The 26,134-nt window shown below is 43.8% G+C and overlaps 1 protein-coding gene across 2 annotated transcripts in view; it reads left to right on the top strand.

Annotated features, from left to right (window-relative positions):
- Nucleotides 1-26,134, top strand: part of LOC144888245 (cytochrome P450 2C23-like) — a 799,004-nt gene that overhangs the window by 669,352 nt on the left and 103,518 nt on the right. Inside the window, exon 1 of one of the 2 annotated variants that reach the window (XM_078785460.1) lies at nucleotides 23,029-23,185. The exons of the other annotated variant lie outside the window; for it this stretch is intronic. The gene's annotated coding sequence lies outside the window, so the exon portion shown is untranslated. Of the gene's footprint in view, nucleotides 1-23,028; nucleotides 23,186-26,134 lie in introns of those variants that run through there. 2 annotated transcript variants of the gene reach the window in all.

Below are 26,134 nucleotides of genomic sequence, written 5' to 3'. Positions count from 1 at the left end.
CCTCGCCCCTCTCGAAGCCGGGTACCTCCCCCCTCCCCTCTCCTCCTCCCCCTCCCTCCTCTCCTCTCCTCCTCCCCTCCCTCCTCTTCTCCCCTCCCCCCCTCTTCTCCCCCCCCCCTCCTCTCCCCTCCCCACCCTCTCCTCCCCTCGCCCCCCCGTTCCCCTCCCCTCCCCGTTCCCCTCCCCTCCCCTTCCTCCTCCCCTCCCTTCCCCCGCCCGGCAATGCCGGGTACTTCCCATGGCCAGCTGTACGTGGGCTGCTCGAGGGTTGGAAAACCAAGCAATCTTTATGTCTTGGCACCAAGTAAGAAAACCAGAAATGTTGTATACCAAGAGGTTTTGAGAAATTGAAAATTGACAAAACGTCATGTAGGAAATGTACTGTGATATTGCTCTAAAATATACATGTTCTTTTCATCATATATTTGTATTATTCTTATTCAACCCGGGCGAAGCCGGGTACCTCAGCTAGCCGGGTACCTCCCTCTCCCCTCTCCCCAGAAATGTTGTACACCAAGAGGTTTTGAGAAATTGAATATACATGTTCTAAAATATACATGAAATCTAAAATACACATGTTCTTTTCATCATATATTTGTATTATTCTTATTCAACCCGGGCGAAGCCGGGTACCTCAGCTAGTATATATATATATATACACTGTATATAGATATAGATGTATTTGTATATATATATATCTCTTTTGACCAGCCACTCGACCAGCATCTCTTGTTCGTCACGTTCAATGCTGACTAGTCCATCCTGAAAATAACAACAAAAACCAGTCTCAAATAAAACGCACCAGTCAAAATAAAATAATTTCTTAAAGGCATACGACCCTCCTCTCCATCCAAATTCTGTTCCGCCAATCTAGATGATTGATGGCAGGTATAACTTTGACAAGGAGCTGCAAAACGTATGGCAGGCAGGAAGAGTGAGATATAGGCATATACAGTCACGTGAAAAAGTAAATACACCCCATGTAAGGTTTTGACCTTTTCAACATATTTCAACATACAGTAATTTGATCTTCATTTCAACAATATTGATAGATAAAGGTGATATAATATAACAAATATCATGAAACATTTACATTTTGTAGTCCATTGTATAATTTAAATAAACATAAATGCAAATTTCGCATGTGGAAAAAGTAAGTACACCCTTGGCTCTAATAGGTGGTATTGCCCCCTTTGGCAGAAACAACCTCAAGTAGGCATTTCTTATAACTGTCCATCAGTCTCTGAAATCGACTGGGAAAATTTTTGCCCACTCCTCCATGCAGAATTCTTTCAGCTGTGCGATGTTTGAGGGGTTTCTTGCATGCACAGCTCGTTTCAAATCCCCCCACAACATCTCGATGGGATTTAGATCCGGGCGTTGACTTGGCCATTCCAGAACCCTCCATTTCTTTCTTTTCAGCCATTCCTTGGTGGATTTACTGGTATGTTTAGGGTCATTGTCATGTTACAAGGTACACCTTCGGTTGAGCTTCAACTTTCCGACAGATGGCCTCAAATTATCCTTAAGCACCCTCTGGTACAATGAAGAATTCATAGTGGATTCTATGATGGTGAGCTGCCCAGGCCCTGATGCAGCAAAGCTGCCCCAAACCATAATATTTCCACCACCATGCTTTACAGTTGGTATCAGGTTCTTGTGGTCAAATGCTGTCTTTGGTTTTCGCCAAACATGTCTTCTGGTCCTGTGGCAAAATAGCTCTACCTTTGACTCATCTGTCCAGAGCACATTGTTCCAGAAGTGCTGGTCTTTGCCTTGGTGTTCATTGACAAACTTTAGTCTTGCCCTGATGTTCTTTCTGGACAGCAAAGGTTTCCTCCTGGCACACCTCCCATGTAGATCAAATTTGTGCAGCCTCTTTCTAATGGTAGAGTCGTGCACTTTGACATCAACAGTGGCAAGAGCTACCTGTAGGTCTCATGATGACATTCTGGGGTTCTTAGAGACTTCTTTCAGCATCTTGCGGTCTTCTCTCGGGCTGAACTTGCTGGGGCGGCCTGGCCTGAACAAGTTGGCAGTTGTTTCGAATCTTCTCCACTTGTAGATGATCTTCCGGACAATCAAATGATTGATTTCAAATTGTTTGGAGATATTTTTAAATCCCTTCCCAGACTCGTAGGCATCTATAACCTTCTTTCCGAAGGCCTCAGAGAGCTCTTTTGATCTAGGCATGGTGACGCCGCACACTTCAACAACAAAGAGCAAACCAAACTAAATGTCTGAGCTTTAAATAAGACAGGTTCCTCCAAGATCCTGTGGAAGAATAATGATCTCTACTACTGAACTCCAACTGAGCAACCTCTCACGAGATTACTCAAAGAAACTCAAACTTGTTTTATTAAGTCAATGTTTTATTGAAACTGTAGAGAGCTGCTGTATAAAATAAACGTACTAATTCAAGATAATGACGACGCGTCGCGCTATCGTTCCACCGGTCTTGGCTGCAGCTCTTACTCCCGATGACCAGTCTCACTATTGTCCTTCCATTGATCCGTCCTGTTTCCTCGGAGCCTCATGGTTAAATAGAACTTGGCTCCTTTCATGTCACTCCAGTGGAATGCAGAGTTCCACACAAAGGCCCATAGCCCCCAGACATCGAGACGCTGCAAGGCATCTGTTTCCTATCTCGGGTGCCCTAAAGGGTCTGCAACAGCTGCTTATCATTGCGAACTATGGAATACTTCATTATCCATCCTGGAGAGGTCACTCTCCCATGACCTCGCCCGTGGAGGAATTCACCCAGCACCTGGGTTTGTCACAGAGGTGACAGAAAGCCATTCCACAGATAGCGCATTTCTGTCTTGGTTCCATCTCCAAAAGCGTTACACAGGGAGATCACATTCTGTCCCGAATTTTTTTTTTTTTTTTTTTTTGTATACAAGATCGAGGCTCGTGAAAGAGCTAACATTAATCACACAAAAAGACAAACCGACACACAAAACACAAAAAACAAGGGGAGCGGTAGACAAGATGGGGAGAGAGGGGGAAGGACACAAAAGAGAGGGGGAAGGACACAAACACAACATTTGAGAGCAGGGACATCGGGAGGACTTGGGGGGAGGTGGGAGAGGATTAAAACATATGAACACTGCAAGGACTCGGGTGAATTACCGGGGGAAGAAAAGATCAAGGTTTTCGATGGGGGAAGATAAGAGATGGTGGTGAACAGCTGTTTTAAAGACCTGGAGGGAGGAGTGGGATTGAAGGGAGTGGGGGAGTTTGTTCCAGAGGCGGGAGAAAAGGGGAATGAAAGAGTGAAGGTGAGCAGAGAGCCTAGACTTTGGCAGTTTAACCAGAAGAGGGTTGCAGGCAGATCTTGTGCGACCTGAAGGAATATTGGGGGGACAGAGCACAGAGAGAGCTGGGGGAGCAAGGCCGGAGAGGAGTCGGTAGAAGACAGAAAGACCACCAACCTGCCTGCGGTGAGTGAGTGAAAGGCCCTCGGCGTTGACTACATCGCAGGAGATTCCAATGATTCTGAAAGCTTTGGCCTCAACAGCGTGAAGCCGAGCAAGGTGTGAGGCAGGAGCACCAGCCCAGAGGGGGGAACAGTATTCCATTGAGCTGCGGATGAAAGCCTTGTATGTGGTGAGGAGCTCAGGTGTGCCAAGGAAGGACTTCGCACGACGGAGGATGCCCAGTCGGCGACTGGCTTTGGAGGCCAGCTTGGAAATGTGGTTTTCCCAAGAAAGATCATGGCAGATAGTGAGACCCAAAAGCTTGAGCGACAGAACTTCTTGGAGAGGATTGTTGAGAAAGTAGATGGGAGGGTTGTCCAGTCGGTCCTTTCGGAGAGACATTGTAAGAGTGTGAGATTTGTCAGGATTGAAAGACATGTTCCACTTGTTTGACCAGTCTGTGATTTTGTCCAGGTCTGCAGAGAGTGAGGAGGCTGCAGACTGCCGATCTGAGGGATGAGGAATGGAGCGACAGAGAGTAGAGTCGTCAGCAAAGAGATAGAGAGGATTTTCAAGAGAGTCAGAGAGATCATTGATGAAGACCAGAAAAAGCACAGGGCCCAGAACACTACCTTGGGGAACTCCAGCCTGAACAGGAAGAGGAGATGAGAGAAACCCATTCAGGGCCACACGTTGACTACGACCAGAGAGGAAGTCCGCCAGCCATGCGTGGAGATTTCCATGGATACCAAAGGAGGAGAGTTTGGAGAGCAGAGCAGGGTGCCAGACCGTATCGAAGGCACGTGAAATGTCAAGGGAGACAGCTCTAATTTCCTGTTTGGCGTTGAGGACCTCCATCCATTGTTGAGAAAGCAGAAGCAGCATGTCCAGAGTAGAGTGACCTGGTCTGAAACCAAATTGATGATCAGAGATCAAGCCATTGGAGAAGAGGAAAGATTTAATATCTGAAGCAATGATGGATTCCATGACTTTGCTGATAATTGGGAGAAGGCTGATTGGTCTGTAGTTGCTGGGATCTGTTTTTGCATCTTTTTTGTGCAAAGCGGTGATGTTGGCTGATTTCCAAGCAGATGGCAGATGACCTTGAGCAAAAGAGAGGGTGAAGAGAACAGAAAGAGGGAGTGAAAGTGCAGAAGAACATGATTTTAGGACCCGTGGGCTGATGCCGTCAGGACCAGTTGCAGAATCAGAGTCGAGGGTTGCCAGAAACTTTTCCACCTTGTCAGGAGGAAAGGACACAGAGTCCAGGAGCAGCTGGGTACGACTGGGTACGGTGGGTACAGAGAGGGATGGGTTTGGGACACAAGATTTAGAGGCAAACACAGAGTTGAGGCATTCAGCTTTTTCACGTGCGGAGTCAGCCGTTAAGCCGTTTGAGGTGAGGGAGGGGATGGAGGGGGAACAAACACCAGAAACAGATTTGACCAGACGCCACCAGGATTTGGAAGAGGGAGACAGATAAGAGAGTTCGGTCTTGAGAATGGTGAGATATTGTTTCCTGGCTCTCCTGAGGGTGGACACACACTTGTTTCGGGCTTTGTGAAAGGAAATGAGATTTCCTTCCGTTGGATTTGCTTTCCAGGAGACGAAAGCAAGTTGTTTCAGGGCAACAGCCTCACCACAATATTCCGTGTACCATGGACGGGAGGAAGGGTATGACAACTGAAGACGAGATGGTATAAATCTGTGCATGAGAGAGAGCAATTTACTTTGAAAGAATTCCCAGGATGAGTTGATGTCAGAGGCGGTAGAGATGGGAGACCAGTCCAGATGATTGATGGCTGCTTGAAGACCGTGCCAGTTGGCCTGAGTGAAATGCCAGACTCGTCGACGCTGAGGAGGCTCTCTGAGAATGGTCAGAGAGATGTCCACTTTGACAAGCACATGATCAGATGAGCCGATTGGAGCAGAAGAAGAGCAGCAGACATTTTCAGGGAAGTTTGTCATAACCAAATCCAGAAGAGAAGATGCTCCGTTGACTGAGATCCGGGTCGGGAAATTGACAGATTGTGTCAGTCCCAGTGAGTCGCAGAATTCCTTTGCTGAAGAGCCATGGCTGGTGAGAGAGGTACCCACACCCAGCCAACTGGCATGGTGACAATTGAAATCACCACATATGAGGAAGAGAGAGTTGGGATGGGTAGATAGAAGTTGGTCCATATTATCAGACAGTGAGATGTAGATGGAGTCATCGCTGATTGGTGGACGGTACAACACACATATGAACAAAAGGTGGGAGCGAAGGGGAAGCCGTAGCCAAAGGTATTCCTGGGGGTGAGGTGGAGAGAGGGCAGTGGAGGGCGAGTGAGGAAGAGAGTTTTTTATAAAGATAGCAACCCCACCTCCAGGACGAGGCTCAGGTCTATCATACCGGAGGAGGGAGTAACCTGGGAGAGATACCAAGGCATCAGAGACATCATGAAGGAGGAAAGTTTCTGTTAAGCAGATCACATCTGGTTTGTCAGAAGCAACCTGTATGGAGAGGTCAGTCAAGTTTGAGCGAAGGCCCTGGATGTTTGAGGTCCATACCGTTAATGAAGAGGAAGGGGGAGCATCGGGTCCAGAACAGGGGGGGGGGGAGGGGTAGGGTAAGATGTGGAAGAGGAGGAAGAGGTAGGGAGAGCTGTTGAAGGTGTGTCAGAGATTTCAGAATAGCTTGGAGAAAGGGAAGAATGGGGCGGACAAAAGGTTTGATGGAGATTGGGTGAGGCACAGTGAGGTGTTATTTGAGGAGGGGGAAGAGCAAGGCAGAAGGTTTGGGGAGATGAAGGTGAAAGTTGGAAGGAGGAAGAAGCAGGGAGGATGCTTTGAGGAGGAGGGGTGAGAGGGGAGTCTAGGAGGGGAGGAGCGAGGGAGAGTCTCGGAGGGGAGGGGTGTGGGGGGAGTTTAGGAGGGAGGGGAGGGAAGGGGCAAGGGGGGAGATTTGAAAGGGATGGGTGATGGGGAGGATTTGGAGGGGAGGGGTGAGATTGGATTTTGAAAAGTGTACGATTCATGGGAAACGAACATTTTTTGCAAAATGAGTTTGAGACCTTCGAGTCAAAAATACGTTTGAGGACACTGGAGGAGGGATGGAGTTCTGGATAGTTTAGGGAATGTAGAAAGGAGGAACTGTAAGAGATGGTATTATATATATTTTTTGGAATGAATAGATTTGGTGAGCAAGACGAAAGCATCCTTTTGTAGGAAAAGAAGAAAAGGGTGTTATAATATATGAGAGAAAATAGTTGTTCAGGGGAGAGATTATACATTTCTAACCGCGTGATCGCGAACGAAGAACGAACGAACAAAAAGAACAAATAAACGAATAAGACCTGGGAAGGAAATAGTTTTTTTAATGACTCTTTGACTAATGCCTCCACCTTTTGGCTTCAGTAAAGCACTCGAGCCTGGTGTTTCCATTTATGGGACAAAGGTTATTTAACAGATGCTGCCTTATCATCTCGGCTCCAAAGTTTTACCAGACTGCACAGTAAAGCATATTTTACACAAGATCACATTGAGATGTAATTTAGCAATATTAACAACTGTCAATATATATGAATATTTATTATTCCAAAGTCCCTGATTTTTTCTTTTTGTTTATATTAACCATTAATCTAAACATCACCACAATACTCAAACCATAAATTTGGTAATCCAATTCCCTGAGGCATACACCGTCATTCTGGAAGAATCTGATCACAAAACATTTCTTTGTTCATTTGACTCTTTCCATATTGATAATGCAATTCAATCATTTGCATAAAGCATACAACACTTCACCTTTACCAAAACACAGTAATTTCAATTCACCATTTAAAAAAATAATAAAGCATCTGCAACATTTGGCAATACGTTTTGCTTCAAAACAAATGTTGACTTTTTGTTTGAAAAGAAGGGAATAATCACTTGTGTTTGAAATTCAAGTATGAAACATTTTTCTTCTGATGTCTTCATAGCACCTACACTATTTCGCGTAGGATTTTCCGCTGTTGTGATGGCTGGGCGGAGTCATAAACTGACCCTGCTCTCCATGCAGCATCCTTGCCACTCTTGCTGTGAGCCATAGTACATTTGAACAAGGCCTTCGTCCAGTTGTAGTCGACTTGCCTCCTCACTCATCATGAGTATGGAGCAACTGTTAGTGTGATGTTGATTGGCCAGCAAGATGTGGAACAGGGATGCCAGATGCATCCACAATGATGTTGGGACCATGGTATTCAAGTTGTCCATGGTCCATACCAGGAGCAACCAGCAGAATCATGCACAGCTGTTGCGGAGGAAAAGGCACAGCCGTTCGCTTGCAGCTCCATGCTGGCTCCCCGGAAGTTGGTGAAGTAATGACACACGTCACCGCATCCCGTAGAAGTTGCAGGTAAAATGTCGTCATCCTGCAATTGCTGACGTGATGAATGTTCGAGACATTCAAACAAAAGTAAGTGATCGCCCTTCTTTCATATGTTGCAGTGTGATCCAGGCAAATGGTCACATAAATTTTCCTTGGTGAAGGTAAGCATCCATCTCCAATCTTAAAAAGGAGTATGTCTTCATCATTCTTTGAGAAGGAGGGTGTATGCCAAAATTAACTTCATTTTTCCACTAATTTTCTTTCTCAAACTTCTTTCCAGATGTCGTTATCACTCCATTTGAGATGTGATCTGGTCTTTCCTCTACTCAGCCACATTTATATCTGCTTTCCACACAGATTGAATCAGATAGGGTACATCGTAACATGAAATCACTATATTTTAACTAATCATGTATATCTTATAGCAGCTTCACACGAATAATATTCAAATCAGGTATGTGTTGTATACTACTAAACTAAGAATAGCATCCACATTTGCCTTCAGGTTAATATAATCCAAAAATTAAACTCATGCAGGTATTTTAACACTACTCAAAGAAAATAAATGCATTAATAATGAGTATATATATGATTGAAATCACAAACAGGAATATCTAATTCCTAACAAATTTTGCAAACAAACAAATTAAGCATAGTGTATTATTACCATAATTTGTCCCCACTGTTTTTTTTTTTTTGTTTTTTTTTTTAATATAACAGTGTGTAACTCGTGGTGATAGGAGTTCACCAATTTTGTAAAACGGACACAATTCACAACATTTTGTTATGCCCTTACCTTAACTCTACTGTATTCATTTGCAACATCACTTGATTCAATCTTTTAATCTCAGTATTCATGTCGCCATAAAAGTCTTCCTCTTGTGGTTCCACATTTATTTCCTCATTCGTTGCTTCATTTATTTCCTCATTTGTTGCTCATGCACTATCATAGTGTTGTTTGTTACTTTATTCACACACCGTCACTAAGGCTTTCAAGCAAGCCACCACTAAAACTATTGCCAATATAACTACTAATCCAACAAACAAGTATTGGAGTATCTTAGCTGCCACTCCTCCAAATGTGTTTTCCAACCATGCAAAGGCACCCCCTTTCACATAATCGTGATATCTTGCTCCCTCTTGTCTTATTGTATCGGCTATGTTATAAACGTCTCCCGAATTATCAGATATGTATGTACAACAATCTGTACCAATCACTTCGCATGTACCTCCTTTTTCCGCTAACAGCATATCTAATGCCATTCGATTTTGTAATGCCATGGTTCTTGTCGCTGCCAGCTCACTTGTAAGTTGTGTCAATCCACTAGCTGTTTTATTTGCCAGTTTCCATAGCCAATGCCATTTGCCGAAGTTCATGTCCTGCCTTCCAGGTTCCATAAAATGGAAATATTACCATTCCAACCCATTCTCCCATACTAACAGTTCTTTTCTGCCTAGAATGCAGGATACGCATTGGTGACTTTGTTAACGAGCGCATCTGTGGAAGTACAAACCCAAGAAAACATGTTCCGAACCATCCCGACGGAAGATACGGATATGCCTTGTGTCTACATATAAAATATATGTCCATGTGTTGTCCATTCCCCAAGTGCCTTCCCAATACAAAGTTAAACCCTTTGTGCCATTTGGTCCTAGTGGGACAGGCATTCTCATCCAGCCTTCTTAACAACCATAACCATGGCACTTGGAGGTTCCCATAGACCTGTTATGCGTAGGCGTTTGGGGACTGGTGATACACATTAATCCTTTCATTTGTTGTTGAATAGTCACGTAAGAGAGCATTTTGTTCTTATCATATGTAGGTCTATAACTGTCCTCAAATTGGTAACAATTATATCCTCCTCTTCGCCATCCTATTCTCCCTGACATTGAGCCTTCAAAATCTGCTGCTATCAGGTGTCTGGGAAAACGGCTACATAACTCTGCCCAACCAAAAGTAACTGCCTCCAATGGTACTCCGTTCTCACTAGAATGCGGCATTTGTGTACATATCCAACAATTACTTTCATTTGCTATATCAGCCCTTGTGTGGGCTAAATGTAAAAAAGTATTAATCCCGTGTAATCCATTGGGTTCTAAAGGTGTGTCCCTATCTTCCATCAAGTTCTCTTTTGCTTATGTCGTACCGCTGCATAATCATATATCTGTATGTTGGCCACCAATGTTGCGTTTTGTTCTCTCATCACCCCAAAATAATGCATGCAACACAGAGTCCCCACTACTAGAGAACTCATTCCTAGGATAAATATCACCATTTTCAAGGAATATCCGAAGTAGAAGTCTCTGGTTTCCCCTGATTGGTCGGCTTGTCTTGATAAGGTCTTTCCCTGTGTCCCACCTGTATCCATCTGTAAAACATGTGAGCTACCCCTTGTATATGTCCATACCTATAACATAATTACATGTCAATGAAATTCAACATTATATACCAAACTCATAACTAGCAAGCTTCCTAACAAGTTAATAAAGAAAAATCCCTTAATATTTAACATAAATCTGATTATTTGCCTTTCCCTGATCCCCCTATATCCCGGGGTCCAACTAAATCCCCCCCTGATCATGAGTGTAGTTGTGATACATTATCACTCATGCTGCCCTAATATCAGTAGATAATTGTATGTCATGTAGGCAAATAAATGTCACTATCTTTCAAATCCCAAGTAGGAATACTACATGTTGAAAATGCAATGTTTATCAATGCAAGGGGTGATAAAATGTAATTCAAATGAATGGGAATCATGACTTTCATTTATCTGCCCCTGAATGTTCTGCTGGGCTGCCAGATGCAGCCTCATTTTCTGTGGGACTGTCCTCCTTAGCCCCATGTGCTCGCTTGCAATGAGAGGCATGAATCCAACTTGGTCTGCCTTGGCATTTCACTGCAGTATGCGTTGTCAGCAGCACCTGATGTGGTCCTGACCATCGTGGTGTCAACGCAGTTTTCCGTTTGAAAATTTTTATGTACACATAATCTCCAGGTTGAAAAGAATGACACTCATTCGCTGCAGGTTCTGGTAAAGCTTCCTTCACCTGGGAATGAAACATCCTCACGATTTTGGTCAATTCAATACAGAAGGAGTACATCAAATTATCCATTTGATGAATATCCATCTCCTTGATCGTCAAGGGAGGTGAATGAGGTACCCGCATTGGTCTCCCCATCAAGATGTCATGCGGGGATAATCCCGTTCTCCTATTGGGAGTAGCCCTCATCGCGAGGAGTGCAAGTGGAATGGCATCCGGCCATTTCAAGTTGGTTTCTGCACAGATTTTGGCCAACTTGTTCATTATTACTCCATTATGTCGTTCCACTGCTCCCGTTGACTGGGGGTGATAAGGACAGTGAAGATGAAGGTTTATCTGCATTGCCTTACCCAATTCCTTAACGACCTCTGCTGTGAAATGCGTACCCTGATCAGAAGAAATCCTGCAAGGAACTCCAAAGCGACATATGAAGTCCTTCAACAGAATCTTCACAACTGTTTTGGCATCTGCATGTCGACAAGGGTAGGCTTCTACCCACTTCGTAAACATGTCTACAATCACTAAAACAAACTCAAATCCAGAGCACTTCTCCATTTGGATAAAATCCATCTGTAAATGTACGAACGGACCTGACGGTGCGGGATGAGCTCCTGGTGTAGTCTTTTCACCTTTTCCTGGATTATACGCCTGACACACCTGACATGTAGCACAACATTGCTCTGCCACAAGTGTAAATCCAGGTGCATACCATTGTCTTGACACTGATGCACACATTCCTCCTTTGCCTGTATGACTCACTCCATGAGCCAGACGAGCAATCCATGGCAACAACTGGCGAGGAGCAACAAACACGCCCATCGCGAGAAGTCCATAATTTAGATTCCTTGTCAAATGTGCATCCAGTCTGTACCCACACATCTTTTTCCCGGTTCTCCACCACTTCTTGCATAGCACTGATGTCTTGCAGTGTCGGGGTGTTTTCAGGAATCCTTACAGGTCCCTGTATAATCACTGGGTCTTGTTCAAAATGTGCCGCAAGCTTTGCTGCTTCATCCGCCCTTGCATTGCCCTGCGAGACCTCATCTCTTCCTCGTGTATGGGCCTCACATTTGAGCACTGCAATTGCAGATGGTAGAAGGATTGCTTCCAAAAGGCTAGCAATCAACTTCCCATTTTTAATTTGGCTTCCTGAAGATGTTAAAAAGCCTCTCTGTTTCCAGAGAGCACCATAATCATGAACAACCCCATGCGCAGACCTGGAGTCTGTATAAATGGTGACTCTCTGGCTGTCCGTTAAACAACAGGCTCTAGTTAATGCATAAAGTTCTGCCTGTTGAGCCGAGTAAGTGTTTGGTAATTTCCCGCTCTCCCACGTCTCCGTATCTGTGCATACTGCATATCCCGTCAATAGTGAACCATCCAATGCTCTTGATGATGATCCGTCAACATACAGTACCAGATCTGCGTCTGGGATGGGAATGTCCTTCAAGTCAATGCGAGGCACTAGTGCATGTGCCAATACCTCCGCACAATCATGGGGCTCACCATCTTCCTCTGTTGGCAACATAGTTTCTGGGTTCAGCGTTGGACAACGCTGAATGGTAAGGTTTGATGGCGTCAATAACCCTGGTTCATACGTTGTAGCCCTTGATGCTGAAAGGTGCTGTGTTCCTGCCTTCAGCAAAACCATCGCCACTGCATGCTCAACAAGAAGAATTAAGGGGCACCCCAGGACTAATGTAGCTGTGGCTTCCGCTGCATATGATGCTGCTGCCACTGCTCGCAAGCACTGTGGAAACCCTCGTGCTACTGGATCCAATCGAGTGCTGTGATACGCTATGGGGCGCAGTTTTCCCCCATGTTTTTGCGCCAACACTGATTGGGCAAATCCTCCTTTCTCATGTGAATAGAGAAATAAATTTTTGTCATAATCCGGCAGTCCTAAAGCAGGAGCTGATGCTAAGGCATCTTTCAATGTCGTAAAAGCTTGTTCAGCCTCCGGGGTCCATTTCAAAGGATTTGGACTGTTTGGTAAGCTGATGTCCAACAGGGGGCGAGTCAGTAATGTGTAATCAGCAATCCACTGATGGCAAAACCCTGTTGTCCCCAGGAAAGATTTCATCTGCTTGACAGTTGTAGGTTTTGGGAGTGCCCTGATCGCCTTTACACGTTCAGGGCACAGTCGTCTCGTGTCTCCTTTCAAAATATGTCCTAAATATTTCTCCTCTTCCTTACAGAACTGCAACTTATCTCTCGAGGCCTTGTGGCCTTTGTCTGCCAACACTGTCAGTAGCACAACAGTGTCCTGCTCACATGCTTCCTTTGAAGTTGAGCATATGAGAAGGTCATCAACATATTGTACCATCACTGAACCTCCAGGAAATTCAATGTTGCTGAGGTCTTCATGTAGAGCACGTGAAAACAAAGTTGGGCTCTCTGTGTACCCTTGTGGTAACACAGTCCAAGTAAACTGTAACCCTTCATATGTGAATGCGAAAAGATAACGCGAATCCTCATGAATGGGTACACTAAAGAACGCTGAACATAAGTTCACCACAGAGTAGAACTTTGTATTGCATGGAATACTTGACAGTACAGTGATCGGATTAGGGACCACCGGATAGGCTGGGATGACACAATTATTAATTGCTCGAAGATCCGGTACAAATCTTCAAGTAGTCTTGCCTGGCTTCTTCACAGGTAAAATAGGAGTGTTGCACATGCTCACAGTGCGAACTATAACTCCCTGATCCACCAATGATCGAATCACTGGTGCAATACCAGCTTTTGCCTCTGGTCTCAATGGATATTGGTGCTTTCTAGGCAGTGGCTTAGAATCATCTACTGTGATCCTTACAGGTGCAATACTCTTGATCCGTCCCACATCATTCGGATGCGTTGTCCACAAGCATGTTGGTATTTGATCGAGTGGGTCCGGGTCACCGTTGGTGTCGGAGCTGAGTAGGTATACCCCAACATCGTCAGTGTCATTTGATTCAACAATTATGTTGAAGGTTGAAGAAAGCACCTGCTCTTCGAGCTGCCAGCAAAATCCATTTCCATCTAAGTCATAGAGTGGGGCGCATTGAATTTCTCCCATGTATCCCATGTTTTTACACTCTATCAAAGTTGCAATCATTGTTCCAACATGTTTTGCTTCATATCCTTCTGCCACCGCTAAGGTGACGTGTGGGGTTGTTGTTTCGGGTTGATTCCACAAGAGTTGTTGGTCTAGCGTCAGACACTGACATCCCAACTCCCTGTCTTCCTACCCACAACGACGTCAGATGTACATCATACCTGGTGTGCAGGTATTTAGAAACCTGCTCTGCATAGGACACCTCCTCTCCTGTAGCATCATGACATGTCGTACAGTGAAGATCAGTCTGCCATGTCAGAGAGTCCATCAAAAAATTGTCTACCCATTCCTGTACTTCGGGCATTTCATCCTTCAGTGTCATAAAACTGACACACAAAAGTTCCGTCATTTGCGTATCATCGATGTCCCATCGATGTGTTCTTGGTCTTGTCAGGCTGTGTAGCACCTCAGAAATAAAGTCGTGGGAGTGTTCTGGCATTTCTCGATACACCCCGTTTTCATTACAGATGACAGTACAATTCAATTTACACAATAAATCTCTTCCCATCAAATTTACTGGAGCGCCAGCTGCCACAAGAAAGGCATGTTGTGCAGTCAACGGACCAAGTTGGACACGCAATTCTTCTGTGACAGGCATGAGTATGGGAGCTCCTGATACTCCTACCACCATCGTATAGTATTTTGACAATGGTATATTGGGAAAATCTGCTTGTCGTAACGTGGAACGCGTGGCACCCGTATCGATTAGGAAAGGAGCCTTGCGTCCGCCTACTGTCAAATTAACACTTGGTTCCTGTGCAGCCGACCTTGAGATTAAAGGAAGCGCTGTGACTTGATCATTCTGGTCTAGTCAAAAGGGTGTTGCAGACCATCTATTCTGCTGAGGTCCTCCCTTAATTGGGGCGTTCCTCAACGGAGCCCTATTTGGTGGGCAAGGTGTTGGTAGTTGGTAGTATCCCTGTCCTTGGTTTCCCTTTCGAAATTGTCTTTGGTCGATATATGGGCATCTCCTCTTCCAATGTCCCATTTCTCCACAATTGAAACATCGATTTCTGTCATTGGCTGGTCTGTCCACCTGTTCACTTGTATTTCTGGGCTGCATCTCTGGGTCTCTGGGTTGCCACTCCAATTTCTGGTTATCTCCTGCTGCATTGTTGTGTTGTTGCCCAGAAAACCTATTGCGTTGATTCGTAGTCATCAGGGCTTGTGTCTGTAGTTGCATCAATTTTTCGGCATTTACCGAAATGCAAGGCATAATTCAAGGGTTTACCGCACTGTTCCTGGCCTGAATTCGCTGATGATGCAAGGCATAATTCAATATTTCTTGCATCGGCTTGCCTTCCCAAGCAATACACTGTCTTTCCACTTCACTCTTCAATTTTGGCAACAGACCATTAATAAAAAGAGGTTTTAAGGCATTGTCAATTTGTGCCCGGTCTATTCCCGAATATAGTCGGAAAACATCTCGCAATCTGTCCAAATAATCACGAGCATCTTCGCCTGATTTCTGCTTGCATGTAACCACTTTGTTCCAATCCGTCACGGGTGGCAATTTTTGTATGGCCTCTATCAATCTATTTATCTGTGCCGTTTTAGCATCCGTGGGCATGTCTAACTGTCCATCTGCTGCATTTACCCAGTTTGCCTCACCCATTAATTTCCTCAATGTGGTGGTACTGTATTAGGAATTAACCACTTCAAAAGTATTTCCATGTCCCTTGCAGTCGGCAATTGAGTTTCCACAATCAATCGCAGCTCCTCCGCGAATTGAAGTGGATCTGTTTTGATTGATGGCATACTACTCTGCAATGCCTTCAATTGATGTACCTGCCACGGTCTATACATCAGATCTGGGCGTTCCTGATTTGCCCCTGGAAATTGCCACTGAGGAAAATTCATAACACCACATTGCTCAAAACCTCCTTGTGAGAGAGTCAAGTTTTGATTGTTCACTAGCCAATCACATTGATCGTTGGATTGATTGGAATTTATCACAGGACCCTTACTCCTTGTATTGTGAAATGGAGAGTATTTTAAAGTTGTTGCAGCTGGTTGTATCGCTTGCCCACTTTGAGTCGGTTCCTGTCTCTGAATCTGTTCCTGTCCCCCAATTGCACCCTCTTGGGTAGTTACCTCAGATGGGTCACTTCTTTCACCTGTCCTCTGTTGACTAGAACCAATCGCTGCACTCTGTTCTGGTCTTTCGGCAGGTACAGGTACAGGTACTACCTGTGGCTGATATACAATATTTCTCCGATAGGGTGGAGGAGTTTCCTCTTCCAGTTCATTTATCTCGTATGACCTTGCTTCTGGGTACAATTTGGACTGGGATCGGTTTCCATTGCTAACTTCAAGAGGCATCTGAGTAGATACCTTGCCCAACCTATGCTGTATCTGTTTCACCTCTTTCTTCAAACCCCCCATCTTTGCTTTGGTCTCCCTGTCCCTAGACTCAACGTCCCAGTAATAAAATGGTTTCCAATCCACTTTCAACTTCTGTCTCCCTCTTGCTTCTAATTCTTCTGAGTGTTTCCAATGTGTTCCTGTCAAAAGTGCCATCCTTTGGGAATTCCTTTTTTCTTCCTTTTGTCCATTCATGCCAGGATTCCACATCTTTAAGTGATTCTGCACCATATCGCTGATGCATGTAGTTGATACAAGCACCTCTTTGACACAAGTCTAATTGACCTTTTTTTATCCTTGCAGACTCCACTCCCCATCCCGCCTGTGTGTGAGTAACACTCTATACTCACTCAATGTACCAGATAACTACTAGGACTACACTTTGGACTACACCTGTACCCACTATTGACTGTGTGTACTGCAAAAATCTCTGAAGTTTGTTCCACCTTATACAGAGTAGCGTTGAATGCATTATTTCCTAGCTTATTCCTATAAGCTCCACTCTGTGGTCTCCCAGGAAGTATCTCTCCACCTTTTCAATTGATGACTTCAGGTGATTTCCAGAGAGTCTCCCTGTCCTGTGGCTTTTCCACACCCCAATCTCACTGATCGGTGTTGCAGATGGGCCAAATGGATCGGTAAGAAATGGGTCAGCAGGTATTCCGTTCTGTTGAGGGGGAATCAAACAGAAAATAACCACATATATAATAACTATATAGACTCACCACCTTGCTCTTTTCCCAAGGTTGTCTTCACATTGATGTCTCACAAATATATCAAGCTTCTTTCTTGAGACCGCACTTTCATCCATCAATCAATCAATTTATTCAATTAAATCAATTCAATTATTCAATTTCAATCAATTTATCAATATTCATCAATAAATCAAATTAATCATTTTAGATAACTCTATACATAAACCTTTTCCCAATGTTGCCAGAACAGTTCCATCCACTGACTGAGATCTATGATCATTGGTCGTCACCTTTGACCTATTGCTTTTGTCAATTGACAAATCACCGTTCTGCCTCTGGATCATATCTGACATATTTTTCAATCTTGTCTGGCCATTATATCACAAATTGGACTTTTGCAACCACTAAAGGCAACTCATCCTTCATTCGTGAGACAATCAGCCAAAATTGATCAGACAGATATGAAACAGCTCATTGGGAAAAAAAAACATGTCTCAATTTGAATGGTACCCAAACTTCTTGAGAATTAAAATTTTGTAAAACTCCTGAAATGTTCTACCAATGAATGACAATTAATTCATAATATTTGCCAATTTTAATCCAATCATGCTGAAATTTTGACCCTTTATTTAACTCTATTACTTGTAATGCATCATAAACTTACAGGGCTCAAAAGCTGTCCTTAAGCCCAAGCAATCATTTTACACTGAAAACTTCATGATCTCATTCCTGTCAATCATAACAATGTCATGATTTTTTTTTTATTATCATTATCATAACGATTATCATTATTATCATAATCATAATCATATTCATCCATTTGAGAAGACAAACATTTCCTGTATCATCACATCACGTGGTATAATCAACAATCAACAATCAACAATGAGAAAAAACAATGAGAACTATACATAGCAATAAGCTACCATAAGGGTTTGAAAGGAGGGGGTGGGAGGGAGGGAAGGGGGGAGGAAGGAATAAGGGAAGGAGAAAACAGGTAAAGACAGGTGAGAGAGGTAGGAAGGAAGAGCGAGGGAAAAGAGGAGGAAAGAGGGGAAGAAAAAGGGTGGGGCGAGGGAGTAGGAGGAGGGATAGGAAGAGGGGTAGGATGCAACGAAGGAGGAGAAAGCTAGGGGGGGGAGACAATGGAAGAGAAGGGGTAGGGCAAGGGGGGAGTGAGGCTGGGGGGGGGGGGGAGGATGGGGCGGGGGCAGAGAAAATTGGAACAAACGAAGCATCCCGAATCCCAAAAAATGTTTCACAGCATGGTGCATGGTGCTTAATTACATTAGCTCTTGTATGAGCCTCAACCTGTGAGATCAAGTGAGAAATGAAGAGAGAGAAAGCGAGACAAAGATTGAGACGAAGAGAGGGGGCTAACAAAGAAAGAGAAAGAGAAGGAAATAAGAGAAAACCAGGAGAGATGATCTCTAATCTATCTATAATTCCAGTAATCTCTGTGTGTGTGTGTGTTTGTCTGTGTGTTTGTCTGTGTGTCTGTGACCGCTGTTTCTCGACAACCACGGGTCCGATATACTTTAAACTTGCCAGGTATATTGCTGGGGACCCGAGGATGTGCCTTTTCAAGGTTTCATATTAATCGGAGAAGTAGTTACCGAGCTATGTCCAAAAAACGATTCAACCAATCAGAGAGCAGCGAGCTATCACGTGTGCCGAACGTGGCGAACAGACTCTGCCTCGGACGGCACATTTGAGAGCGTATTCATTTATTTCACGTTGGCAAACTATGTTGGCGCTATGTTGGCGTTAAACTATGTTTTAAAACTAATTAAAACTAATTTGTGATTCATCGTAACTGCGATATGCGACCTTCCGGACAGTCAAATGAGGACGTCACTTCCGGACTTACGGATAGTCATAGTGACGACGTACTGATGCTGAACGTGGCGAGCAGACGCTGTAAGGTACGATCGATTGTAGTACACGTTTATAATAACTCTGCCGATACAGGCCCGATTAACTGCAGCGCCATCCGAGCTGCGGCGTCGGGACGATACATTCATTGTACGGTCACATCACGCACTTACGGGCACGCCCATGGGCCCATGGGCACGCCCATGCATGCATGGGCGAAGACATTTTTTTTTTTTTTTTTGGCAAGGAACGGGCACCCACGTACGGGCACGTCCTAGTAATATTGATGACAAGAGACAGGTGAAAATATGAAATTATCAAATTTACATTCAATGGCTCTGCCTTATAGAAATTCTACATCCCCGTAACATGGGATTGCCTCTCATCAATTTTCATATTGATCGAGTAAAATTCAACTCTCATCCAACATGGCTGCTGCAATAAAAAAAAAACCCTAAAGAAAATGCATATTTTCCTAATCGGGATTCAGATATAGGGATGATTACAGGTGAAAATGTCATATTACACAAAGAGCGGGAGGGAGGTGGGGGGAAGGCATCAGGAATACAGGAATACAGGTAACAGGTAGATTGGGAGAAGAAGAAGAAGAGAAAAATAAGGGAGGAGGGAAGGGACGCAGGAGGGAAGGGGGGGGGGTGGGCAGGGAGCTGACAGAAGGGAGGGGGAAAGGGACGCAGGAGGGAAGGGGGGGTGAGATGGGAGGGGGTTGGATGATGGTGGGATGGGGTTAGGGTGAGGATTAGAGTTAGGATGGATGGGGTGGGAAATGGAAGGAGGGAGAGGGGAGTGCGGGAGCACAAAGGAGTGAATGGAGGGAAGACACAGAGGAGTGACGGGGGGCATAGAGGAGTGAGGGGGGTGCAGAGGAATGAGGGGGCCGCAAAGGAATGAGGGGGGTGCAAAGGAATGAGGGAGGGGCAGAAGAAGGGGTGGGAAGAATAAGGGGTGGATAAGGGTACAATGACAAGGCAGAGACAAGCTGGGACAAGCTGCAATGAGGGGAGGGGGAGCTGATGGTGGGAGGGAGGTGGGAAGGGGAGGGCAGGACAGGTAATAGATTGGGAAGAGAAAGGTATGGTGGGGGAGGAGGGAGAAGTGAGGCAAAGGGATGGGGTGGAGGAGTAAGGCTGGGGGGGGAGGGGTGGGGCGGGAGAGGATGAATGATGTGGATGTGGATGGATGATGATGAGATGGGGGTGAATGAGGGGTGGGGGAGGTAGGAAGGCTGGGAGAAAGGAAAAAGGAAAGACAGGGAGAGAGAGGGATAGAGGTTACATTGAAAAAAAAATTTTTTTTGCTTCCGATCCCGTATGTAATATGTGAACAACGGGACCACGTCTCTCCGTACACTTTTGATATTTTGAACTGACTTGGTGAAAAGCGCTATCGTCAATAGTATAATGAATGAATCAACCCACTGGGTGTTATTTGAACGGGCGTATAGGCTGGCATCGTATGTTCCAAAATTTAATTCAAGCCGAGGTTCATACAAACAGGTCTGATAAATCGTTCGATGCCATTTTAAAATCAATAAAATTAATTCCACTTGCTGACGGGATTCGAACCAAGCCAAAAATATCAGTCTTCCACATTTACTGAGTGTACTACCTTCCAAGCTGGGAATCGAAAGAAAAATCCCTGTATTTATGTATCGTGTGTTCGATCGTGCACACAGCATCAGTCCGTGTATTTGCCTCGCGCGCGTCACTGTGCGTAGAAGAGCTCGCTCGGATTAGCAGTTCATCGAGGTGCAAAACCATATTCTTTCCACAATGGGAATTTATGTTATAAAATCGAGCCAGCCGATTTTTAGCACTTTATTGTTTTTTCTACCTCCCAATGACATCGCGCTTCGGTACACTTTACAAGCGCTCGCGTAAAAATCGCTATTTACAAAAAAAAATCGCTCATTATCGCTATTTATACGAAAACCCTCGGATAATCGTTTAAAAATCGCTTTTTGTTGATGTCTGTGACCATCCGTCTATCCGCTCGTTCTATTGTTCCAATCAATCGGGATCTCAACCATTATATTTAACGGGAAATCGACACAATTCGTGTACCAACGAAACGAGTAGAGATATATACAAAATACACACAAAAAAAAATACCCAAAAATAAACAAAAATAAACAACAAGGTCGACCATATTGCACACCATTTCAGTTTTACATGACAGCGGACGAACGCAGCACCCTTTCTCTAACGACCAAGGTGGTCCGTTAGTGGCTCTTTGAACTCGTAGAATTTATCAAAAACAAATAGAAAAAAATTTGGAAAAAATAATTAATAAATTTGGGAAGAAAAAAATCGTAAAAAATTGTCATGATATTTCTGAAATGTTCCGGGGCTTTCCGCATACCTCGAAGAGGTATACCTTGTGGTGTTGCCCACCTACCTCATAACACGTACACAAAAACTGAGCAAATAAGCAGGTTCGCATCGTACTGTACAGATGACACAAGACGGGATGCTTATCTTGTACACCTGGTCTTGTGCCCCTGGGCAATCGATCTCCGTGCTGGGACCACCAATTTGTAGAAGATTAATGATCTCTACTACTGAACTCCAACTGAGCAACCTCTCACGAGATTACTCAAAGAAACTCAAACTTGTTTTATCAAGTCAATGTTTTATTGAAACTGTAGAGAGCTGCTGTATAAAATAAACGTACTAATTCAAGATAATGACGACGCGTCGCACTCTCGTTCCGCCGGTCTCGGCTGCAGCTCTTACTCCCGATGACCAGTCTCACTCTTATCCTTCTTCCATTGATCCGTCCTGTTTCCTCGGAGCCTCGTGGTTAAATAGAACTTGGCTCCTTTCATGTCACTCCAGTGGAATGCAGAGTTCCACACAAGGCCCATAGCCCCCAGACATCGAGGTGCTGCAAGGCATCTGTTTCCTATCTTGGGTCCCCTAAAGGGTCTGCAACAGCTGCTTATCGTTGCGAACTATGGAATACTTCATTATCCATCCTGGAGAGGTCACTCTCCCATGACCTCGCCCGTGGAGGAATTCACCCAGCGCCTGGGTTTGTCACAGAGGTGACAGAAAGCCATTCCACAGATAGCGCATTTCTGTCTTGGTTCCATCTCCAAAAGCGTTACACAGGGAGATAACATTCTGTCCCTAAATTACACTCTGACTAATGCCTCCACCTTTTGGCTTAAGTAAAGCACTCGAGCCTGGTGTTATCCATTTATGGGACAAAGGTTATGTAACAGATGCTGCATTATCATCTCGGCTCCAAAGTTTTACCAGACTGCACAGTAAAGCATATTTTACACAAGATCACATTGAGATGTAATTTAGCAATATTAACAACTGTCAATAGAGCTCTTTTGATCTAGGCATGGTGACGCCGCACACTTCAACAACAAAGAGCAAACCAAACTAAATATCTGAGGTTTAAATAAGACAGGTTCCTCCAAGATCCTCTCTAACGATGTTCTAATCATTTGCACCTGAGCTGGTGCACCTGATTCTAATTTTAGGTATTTGAAGTAGTGATAAATGTAGGGGTGTACTCACTTTTTCCACATGCGAAATTTGCATTTATGTTTATTTAAATTATACAATGGACTACAAAATGTAAATGTTTCATGATATTTGTTATATTATATCACCTTTATCTGTCAATATTGTTGAAATGAAGATCAAATAGATGTATGTTGAAATATGTTGAAAAAGTCAAAACTTTACATGGGGTGTACCTACTTTTTCACATGACTGTATGTACCCCATTTTACCTGACTTCTGCAACTTCCGGTAAGATGTTTTCCGGTAAGGTGTCTTGGATGTTTTCTTATTTTTATTTTTATTTTTTCTTTATCCTTATGTTTTTCTAACCTTCCATTAGCCCCTTACCTAGAGTAGCTTCATGCCTTGTTTGGGGCGATTTCCATTCAAAACCTTTTAATGTTCAGTTTTGGGGCGATTTCCATTACTTGGAATAATCCTTGTGATTGCATCGCAGTGAGTTCTTTGGGACGATCAAGGCTACTATACATAACTATTTTTGGATTGTCATTTTAACCTGTTGGACTGTACTGTGATCGTATCTCGCCACAACCCAGTTTCTCTTGTGGAAAAACATATCATGCTGTTCCTGTGTGGGATTGCATCTCATACGCAGTATGTTGTTTCTCAGTTCGCAGATCAATATGGTCCTGTGTACAGTGTACAATTGGGTGGTACTATTGCAGTGGTTCTTGTCGGATATGATGCCATCCATGAAGCTCTGATAGATCATGCAGATGCATTTGCAGCTCGTCCTATTTTGGCTTTGATAAAAGATGCTGATGCGATTGGTGGTAAGTGGACATTTTAAAAATAATTCAGTAAAAATGTATCAAAGTACCAATGCCAAAATTGAATATGTTTATGTCATATACAGTGCATTCAGAAAGTATTCAGACCCCTTCACTTTTTTCACATTTTGTTATGTTGCAGCCTTATGCTGAAATCGTTTAAATTCATTTTTTCCCTCATCAATCTGCACACAATACCCCATAATGACAAAGAGAAAACAGGATTTTAGAAAGTTTTGCAAATTTATTAAAAAGAAAAAACTGAAATATCACATTGACATATGTATTCATACCCTTTGCTATGACACTTGAAATTTAGCTCAGGTGCCTCCCATTTCTCTTGATCATCTTTGAGATGTTTCTACACCTTGATTGGAGTCCACCTGTGGTAAATTCAATTGATTGGACAGGATTTGGAAAGGCACACACCTGTATATAAGGTCTCACAGCTGACAATGCATATCAGAGCAAAAACCAAGCTATGAGGTCGAAGGAACTGCCTGCAGAGCTCAGAGACAGGATTGTGTCGAGGCACACATCTGGGGAAGCTTACAAAAAACTTTCTGCTGCATTGAAGGTTCCCAAGAGCACAGTGGCCTTCATTATTCTAAAATGGAAGAAGTTTGGAACAACCAGTACTCCTCCTAGAGCCGGCCGCCCGGCCAAACTGAGAAACCGGGGGAGAAGGGCCTTGGCAAGAGAGGTGACCAAGAACCCGATGGTCACTCTGGCTGAGCTCCAGAGATCCTGTGTGGAGATGGGAGAAACTTCCAGAAGGACAACCATCACTGCAACACTCCACCGATCTAGGCTTTATGGCATAGTCGCCAGACGGAAGCCAAACAGTCAATCTTGGTTTCATCAGACCACAGAATCTTGTTTCTCACAGTCTGAGAGTCCTGCAGGTGCTTTTTTGCAAACCCCAAGCGGGCTTTCATGTGTCTTTCACTGAGGAGAGAATTAATTGTTTGAGTCACAGGTTGACTCCATTTTTGAGGAACAATCGTTCAGTTTTTTAAACCCTGCTTTCACAAATAATTTACCTCTACCTACTAGGTTATGAGCCAGACCCCCCAAATTGACCGGTCGGTACCATACAGATGGAGTAAGGCTCATTGTGATTTTTAGCAAGATATATGTCCCTAGATATGAAAAAAAAGTGATAGCAGTGTATAACTCTCGGCCATCTCTGTATTATCACCCGAAATATTATTATACGCCTGCTTCGCTTCGCCAAAAAATGTGATATTTGCTAAAATTGGAATAAATATGTTTTTAAGGACCACAGAGTGCCGAGATCGAGATCGAGATCGTATTTGTTCGAGAGATCATGATAAACCTAGAGTGTGGAGCAAGTTTGCATGCATTGTGAAATATAATGTAGCTGATGTTACAAACCTACTTTAGGATACTAGCTAATACCAAAAATTACACTGAGATACCAAAAGTAGTAGACGAATAAACCTAATATGTTCAAAAGCTATGTTTCGTTCCAAAATATCAAAATTAGGGGGTATGGTTGAACATATTTTGAACTTTGCCAAAATATGTGCCCCAAACAACCACCATATTACAAAGTAATGATATATTCCAATGCAGTGGTTCCTTGCGAAGATTTTGAGGGGTCAAATGTTACTCTGGGAGTTTTCATTTTTGAAATATTGACAAAAATGTACAATGTGAATTCTGAACTCGAAGCGATTTCGACCACTTTTTCACTAAATCTAACATATTTTTTGTCATTATATCAATATTTTGATAAATAACCCCCACAAATGTTCTATATTTCTATTACTATATTAGTTGGCATCCAGTATGCAAATTATTGGCACTCTGTGGTCCTTAAAAACATATTTATTCCAATTTTAGCAAATATCACATTTTTGGCGAAGCGAAGCAGGCGTATAATAATATTTCGGGTGATAACACAGAGATGGCCGAGGGTTATACACTGCTATCACTTTTTTTTCATATCTAGGGACATATATCTTGCTAAAAATCACAATGAGCCTTACTCCATCTGTATGGTACCGACCAACCCCCTTGGCTCATAGCCTATAATAATATTTCGGGTGATAACACAGAGATGGCCGAGAGTTATACACTGCTATCACTTTTTTTCATATCTAGGGACATATATCTTGCTAAAAATCACAATGAGCCTTACTCCATCTGTATGGTACCGACCAACCCCCTTGGCTCATAGCCGAAACGGCATGCATACACCATCCTGATGGAAAAGTTTGTTTGTCATTAGGCATCGTCTTGCATGTTGAATCCCTCCGTCGTTGAATGCTCAGTTTGTTGTGGAGCTCTTTCATTCAAGTGATCCACTTCCTTTAACATTTGGCAATTATTCATGTGTGATTTTCTGCAGCAGGATGAATGCTGGAACTCTGTGCTCCTGTCATCAAAGATTAACCCTTATCTCTCATGTGCTTGAGGAACCAGGTACAGGTCACAATCTTCTCTGTGCTTGCAATGCACAATCTGCCACGTTTCAGCAGCACACAAGCTATTGCGCGTTGAATCACCAATATGGTTGTAGATGGGCAATATCACAAAACGACCCTGCACAGCAGGCAGCATCATTGCCATTCTTACAACAAGCATTAGCAGATCTTCACCAAGGCTGTCGTCCAGTTTCATCTGACCTGCCCTCTCAAGCATAGAGTGTGAGGAGCTGCACAAATCCCGCTCAATCAGCAGAATTGTGTGAGATGAGGACCAAAGCTGGAGGTGCATCGATGAAGGCTCCAGGATCATGACGTCCAATTGATTTATGATTCACACCAGAAACAGCCAGCAGAGCCATGAAGGCCCAGTGTCCAGTGCAGTCCAGCAGTCCCAACCAGGACTCACCCTCCTTTGGCAATCAGCAGAGTCGTGATGTCATGTTGGAACATCAGGCAGGGGCTGTAGTTTGCCATGACGATGGAAGAAGAAACTTTG

This window comes from Myxine glutinosa, chromosome 10, assembly GCF_964187855.1.
Source record: "Myxine glutinosa chromosome 10, kmMyxGlut1.1, whole genome shotgun sequence".
NCBI classification, from domain to species: domain Eukaryota; kingdom Metazoa; phylum Chordata; class Myxini; order Myxiniformes; family Myxinidae; genus Myxine; species Myxine glutinosa.
The sequence above is the reverse complement of the archived record's forward strand: the minus strand, read 5'-3'. Positions and strand labels throughout refer to the sequence as shown.